Below are 7,571 nucleotides of genomic sequence, written 5' to 3'. Positions count from 1 at the left end.
GCCTTGGACTCAGGGCCTGAGCACTGTCCCTGGCTTCCTTTTGCTCAAGGCTAGCACTCTGCCACTTGAGCCACAGCGCCACTTCTGGCCATTTTCTGTATATGTGGTGCTGGGGAATCGAACCCAGGGCCTCATGTATATGAGGCAAGCTCTCTTGCCACTAGGCCATATCCCCAGCCCCATAAATTTTTAACGTAAAAAGAAAAAATATATAGACAGATGAAACGCATATAATTTGTACATATAATATTTTAAAGAGATTGAACAAAAATAAGGTGAAAAGTATATACAGCCATGAGCAAGCAACCTAATATGAATCACTCCTTTCCTCATGTATTGTTTCATAAGCCCAATACCTTATGATATATAATTGAATATTTTGTAGCATATAAAACTCATTCTTGAAATTCTCAATTACAATAAGGAAAGCAGAGAGGGAGGAGGAAGAAGAAAGGGAATAAAAGGAAAGGGGACAGGAATGGATTCAGAGAGGATGGGGGAGACTGAGCCAAGAGAACAGAAAAGAATAAAGAAAATCAGAGATGTGTGTATTGAAATACACAGATATTGAACAAAATACACACAATCGGGAATACAAAAACATGAAACTTTTTAAATAGGAAAATATACATAAATTATAATTAAGAAAAATGTCAATGTACAGGCAGGATGATAATGTACTTTAAAATTTAGAACAGTACCCACAAATCCAGCTATACAGGAAGCCAAAATCTTGTGATTGTGATTTAAAGCCAATCTGTGCATAGGAATAAAGAGAACCTTATTTCCATTTCACCACCAGAGAGGCAAAAGTGGAGCTGTGCCTCAAGGGTCTAGTCTTGAGGGAAAATAAAAACAACAAAAAACCACCCACAGGGACAGTACCCAGACTGCATGTTAAAAACCCAGGACTGGAAAAAAAAAAGGAATTTTAGGGAAGTAATTCAGAAAGCAAAATTCAAAAATGAATAACAATGAAAACATACTTGTGGAAATGATTGTATACATGGAGACTACACGAAATGAATCAAAACTCATAGACTGAAATTTAAAATTAAATGGCTCTGATACAACTTGTGATTGTGTGCTTACTGCAGAAAAAAAGTCATTTGTACATTGAATTGATTCCAACCAAGCAAACTCATATCTTATGGGAGAAAGGAATGCAGATTTAGTCACAACCATGTGTAGATTTGAATATATATATGTGTGTGTGTGTGTGTGTGTGTGTGTATATATATATATATATATATATATATATATATATATATATATATATATGTTTCATGTTAAGAAGAACTATTTTTCCCAATGGGTATTTTGTCCCTAAAGCAGTGCAGAACATTTCTATCTGGCCTCAACAAGACGATGTAGCACTTGGGTGTAAAGATGCAGTCCATGAGCCCTGCACTGGATGCCAATATGGAGAAGACCCACACAGCCACCATGACCTTCTCCCTGGCACTCTGGTAGGCAGGCAGGAAAGTGACCCAGACACTGCAGAACAAGAACATGCTCAGAGTCAGGAAGTTGGCTGCATTGAAGCTGTCAGGCAGGTTCCTGGCCAGGAAAGCCACAGTGAAACTGGCCAGGGCCAGGAAAACCAGGTAAACCAAGACACAGTAGAAAGCAGTGAGGGACCCCTTGTTGCACAAGATGAGGATGTGGCCATGTTCTGAGTGTGTATCTGTGTCAATGGATGGTGGAGAAGTCCCTAGTCAGAGTACACAGAAAGTCACCTGGATCAGAGTACAGATGGGAATGATGAAATGAAGAGCCACCAACACCAGCAGCCACATCAACTTTCTCCCTGGAAAGATTGAAGGCCGGAACCACAGTAACAGTTTTGGGAAAGACAGCAGAAACAGCTACAGTGAATGCAACACCAAGTGTGGTTTCTTGCAGAATGCAGGTGACTGTTTGGGGACACCCAATAAAAATCAAAGGATAGAGAAAACAGAAGATGAAGATGAGCAGGATGTAGCTGAGAGCTTGATTATTAGACTTGACAATGGGGGTGTTCTGATATTTCACAAAGACTCCAAATACAACTGCTGTGAGTGCAGATAAACAAAGAGGCATGCAGGCCAAGGCCATCCCAACGGCTTTCCATAAGCCAGAAAAGTTGCATCTCTTTGGAGGCATTTGTTGCTCTGCAGGTTGGGATACTGATGATCTGAGCATTCCATGTCTGGTGATGAAGTCCAATAATCATTAGGCCCTTTTTTTCCTCTAAATTTTGTTGACAAGGCATTATGCAAAAGGGGTACACTTACATAAAAGGACAGTGAGTCCATTTCTTGTGATATCTTACACCCTCGTTTTTCTTTTCCTTCCTTAGATTAGGTAGGCTTATATATACAATACCCAGTGTCTCGACAACATACAGTGGCCTAGTGGCATATGACAAAGGAAATTCACCTAGATCTTTAAATATAACTTCAACAATAGAGTTTACTTATTCTTGTCTTAAATGATAATACATACATAGATTTTGAGCTATTGCGAACCACTAAAAGGTCTATTTTAGACCTTTTTATGTTTAGTACTTGTTTAGTTTTAGATACATAATGTAAAGTCGCTGACCCAAACCTGTGGGAAATACCATTTGAAAAGAAGTTTTTTATTTTGCAGACCTGGTCTCTACTGCCCCTCCACCCCTACCTTAACAGTCATATATCAAGGAGGTTATGCACCTTTGTTCTCTGTGTTCTAGGCTTGTCTCGCTCAACATTATTTGTTCAAGTTCTGACCATTTCCCAGCAAATACCAATATTTTATCATTTCTCATCTCTATGTAGTATTCCATTGTGTATAGGTACCGCATTTTTGGGATCCATTCATCTGTAGAGGGACATCTGGGTTGTTTCCATATTTTGTCTATTGTGAATTGTGCAGCGATAAACATGGATGTGCAAATGTCTTTTTGATATCCTGAGACCTAGGAGTGGTATGGCTGGGTCATAGGGAAGGTCTATGTTGAGCTTTTTGAGGAAGCTCCATACTGTTCTCCAAAGTGGTTGTACTAATTTGCACTCCCACCAACAGTGGAGAAGGGGTCCTCTTTCCCCCCATCCCCTCCAGCATTTGTTGTTGGCTGAGTTCAGAGTATAGGCCATTCTAACTGGAGTGAGGTGGTATCTCAGGGTTGTTTTTATTTGTATTTCCTTTACTGCAAGGTAAGTTGAACATTTTCTCGTGTTTCTTTGCCATTTTTATCCCTTCTTCTGTGAAGTCTCTCTTTAGCTCCTTTGACATTTAATAATTGGTTACTGGGTTTGGAGAGGGTTAGTTTTCTGAGTTCTCTGTAGATGATGGATATTAGGCCTTTGTCTGGTGCTGTGTTGATGAAGATCCTTTTCCATATGGTTGGCTGTCTTTCTAGTTTGGTGGCTATGTCTTTTGCTGTGAAAAAAACCTTTTTATTTTGTAGTAGTCCAATTTTTCAAGACTCCCCTATCTGTTGTGCCCCTGGGATTCTATTGAGGAAGTTCCTTCCTGTGCCTATAAGTACTAATGTCTTTCCTTCTCTGTCCTTCAGTAGTTTCAAAGATTCAGGTCTGATGTTGAAGTCCTTGATCCATTTTGAATTGATCTTGGTGCACGGTGATTGGCCAGGGTCTACTTTGATTTTTCTACATATGGCTGCCCAGTTTCCCAGCACAAGTAGTTGAAGAGGGTATGTTTTTTCCATTGTATGTCTTTAGCTCCTTTGTCAAATATTAGCTGACTGTAAGAATGTGGCTTTATTTCTGGGTCTTCTATTCTATTGTATTGGTCTTCAGGTCTGTTTTTATATTAATACCAGGTTGATTTTATAATGATGGATCTATAATAGAGCTTGAAATCTGGTATTCTGATACCTCCTGAACAGCTTTTTTTTTTTTTTTTTTTTTTTTTTTTTGCCTAGAATTGCTTTGGATATTTTAGGTCTTTTGCTGTTCCATATGAATTTATGGGTTGCTTTCTCTATTTCAGTGAAGAATATACCTAGGATTGTGATGGGTATTGCATTGAATTTGTATAACAGTTTGGGCAATATGGCCATTTTCACTGTATTGATTATGCCTACCCATGAGCATGGGCGGTGTTTCCATTTTCTTGTGTCCTCTTTGATTTCCTTTTTTAGATTTTTATAGTTTTAATTAAATAGGTAATTCATGTCTTTAGTTAGATTAATTCCTACGTAATTTATTCTTTTTTTAGCTATTGTAAATGGTATTATTTCCATAATTTTATTTTCTGCTTGTACATTGCTGGTGTACAGAAAAGCTGCTGACTTTGGTGCTCCACTTTGCACTGAATTCATGAATAATTTTGGTACACCTCACAGGTTTTCCTGCTAATATTGATTTGGAAACATGATATTCAGACCTCAGCCAGCTAAATAACTCATATTACAGGAGTAAGTCGCTAACGTCCAACAAGGCACAATACTTAGGGATAAATTTTGCTTAATTACATACTCTGAAAACCATCACAAAGTTATCCAACACACCTCTCTACCATATGTTTAGACAAAGATAGTTGATGTCCTTGTAGAGTATATGGAGAAAACTTCCCTACTTTCACTTTAAGTTCAAGACCTTCTGATAAATTCCAAATATTCACAAGATCAAACTCTGGCACCAACTTTCTTTCATCATAAAAAACAACTTTATCTCCAGTAGGATTGTGAAATTGGAAGTTCTTCAGAAAAGGATTTAACTGAGAGACATACATTGATTGAGTAAATCCCAGAGTTAAGTTGGAAGAACTCAACTAAGAACAGTTCCCGATTGCCTTATATTTCTGGTTCCGAATTCAAGAATACCAGAGGCATGTAATGAAGTATGCCAGAAGAAAATCTACAGAAGCATACAAAAAAATTTTCTGAGTCATGACCACTCAGCAAAGAAATAGAAGGACTGGTTTCCAGAGAAATGAATTCCATGTAAATAGTCATGAGTGAAACAATTATAGGACACCTGTCTACAGTTTTCTACAACCATTAATTATACCAATGTCTATATTTTGAATTTTATAAAATTTTGATATGTAAAGTAGAACAAAAATAGATTGCTCATGAAAAATATTCATAATTATGTACTGGATGTCATCTTTGCAATTACTTGGGAAATTCAGACGTAAATAGTGATTTTATAGTTTTCAAAACATCTATTAGCATGTTGATGTTCTTTGTTACTAAAAGAATTTTTAGAAACATGGAATAAAACGTGTTCTTTTAGTGTCTGTTTTTCCTGTAGAGTACAGGAAAATATGTCTCCAGAATCTCACAGATATTTACAGAACTGTAGTTGCTTGTGTTTTGGAAAAATACCTGGAATAGTTAATTTCCTTAGGTAGAAAACCCTCTATGTACTGAGTTTTTCCTTGCTGAGTGCCATATGTTCCAGAATGCCTTACCTGTGCAGGGGAAGGCACTGTTGCTTTCCTATTTCCCATTATTTGTTGTTCTGATTGATGAAGAAGCATTTTGTGGAGAGCCTGGGTCACAGATACACAGCATTGTATATATTGTAACTGTCTCCAGACATAGTCATATAAAAAATGTGCCCAGACAACCAACCCAAGGAGGCATCATGAGGACATTTCTCCCACAGTCAGACTCAGATTGTGAGCAATTGAAAGAGAAAAACCACAGTTTAGCAAGGAAAAAGTCTTGTGGGTATTTGGAAGGGTTAAAGGCCTTGACAAAATTTGTGAATCCAGAAGCATCTGGCTGATACTGTGTAAAAATTAGAGGTACATGCAATGAACCTACAATAAAATATTTTTTCATAGTTAAGTTGAACAGACTCCATGATAAAAACTTTGCCTTTTATTAAAAATTGCTCAACACAAAACGTTACATGATGTAGGAATTCATGATCAGCATGTGTGATGAAGACTTTTGGTGTAGAGTTATTTATCTGGATATAACTTCCCATGAATTTTAACAGGTTAGAGAGGAAATGTTTTGGGAATGTTATCTCAATGTCTACACAAACTCTGTTCTTGGCCATCTCTTCTTTCAATGCAGGAGGAATCCACAAATCATTCTCATTTTGTAAGGTTAACAATCCCACCCAATTCTATATCAAGTGAAGCAGTAATATGACCATTGCACTTGTTATTGATGTGTCCTTTGGGGACATCTGATAGAGACTATGAAACTTGTTACTGTCTCTCAAGGTATGATCAAAAAGCCCAGAGGTAATATAAACCGAATAAAATTAGGACTCTTTATGAATGAGATGATTTCCATCCATCATGACCGCACACATGATTTATATTATATAACCATGTGAAGTAGGTGAAAGGTAGGTTTTTCTTTCAGTTTTTGAAAAGCAATTAAACCTACAAATTATTTTACATCATATCAATTGCTCGTATGATGTCTCTTCATTTTTGTCAGTTACCAGCAGCTCCTGTCATATATTTCTACCTCCTATATTCCCTGACTTCAGTAGTTTCATTTTCACATATATACATTGAATCTTATGTTTTATTTCCCCATCAATATACTCCTTCTTCTTCTGCTGCTTTCCATATCCCCTTATCACCAACCCCTCTCAGAAAAGATATACTTCAAGGTCTTGGAATACGGCCTACTGGTAAAGTGCTTGCCTACCATACATGAAGCCCTAGGTTTGATTCCTCAGCACCACATATATAGAAAAGGCCAGAAGAGGTGCTGTGGCTCAATTTGTGGAGTGCTAGCCTTGAACTAAAAAAGCCAGGTACAGTGTCCAGGTCCTGAGTTCAAGCCCCAGGACTGGCAAAAAACAAAAGAAACAAAAAAGATATACTTTAGCATTCTGATGTTAATTTTTTATACTGTCTTTATTTTAGAGAAATCTCACCATGAATTCTACCTCAATGGGTACTATAAATTAGCCACAGTAATCACATGTACATGTAAGTGAATTCGTGTTTTCCATATTATTTTTAATATTTCATGTTCCTATTTTATTCCTAACATTACACATGAGAGAACACATACATCCTTTCTCTTTCTGATCTGACATTTTTTATTCAAAGTATCTCACAGCAGAGTGTGCATTTGTGTGTGTGTGTGTGTGTGTGTGTGTGTGTGTGTGTGTGTGTGTGTGTGTGGCAGTACAGGTCCAGGAAATCAGGACCTCATTCCTTTCTTGCCTTTTTACCTCAGTGTTAACATTGTACTACTCATACCACACATTACTGTCTCCTATTTTCTTGTTAATTAAAAATGTTTCCTGAGTCACTAGTATTACAAATGTGAGTGACCAGCATCCAGTTCAAGATTTCCTGCCATTTTTAAGTCATTTTCCATTTCCTGATTTCTTAAACAAAATTAATGATGAAACTATAAGTTCCTGAAAAGTTCCTTTGTCTGCTCTAACTCTTCCATACCCTTTTCCAAAACAACAGCACTCTAGATATACAACTTTTGTTGATTATTTACTCTTTTATTTGACAGGTTCATAAATCCAGTGTCTTCTTAACATTCTCTTCTAACACCTGAAGTGACACCAAATTAGATATTCTTAATAACATACTCCCTTCCTACTCTCACCTGCGGAAACCTATTATAGACGTAAAGCAGT

At 37.1% G+C, this 7,571-nt stretch overlaps 1 pseudogene; it reads right to left on the bottom strand.

The window, feature by feature from the left end:
• Positions 1 to 1,289: 1,289 nt before the first annotated feature.
• On the bottom strand, positions 1,290 to 2,189 carry LOC125367054 (annotated as a pseudogene).
• Between the last annotated feature and the right edge of the window lie 5,382 nt (positions 2,190 to 7,571).

Source organism: Perognathus longimembris, chromosome 18 (assembly GCF_023159225.1).
Source record: "Perognathus longimembris pacificus isolate PPM17 chromosome 18, ASM2315922v1, whole genome shotgun sequence".
NCBI lineage: Eukaryota > Metazoa > Chordata > Mammalia > Rodentia > Heteromyidae > Perognathus > Perognathus longimembris.
Note: the sequence above shows the minus strand (reverse complement) of the source record. Positions and strands in the feature narration are given on the sequence as shown.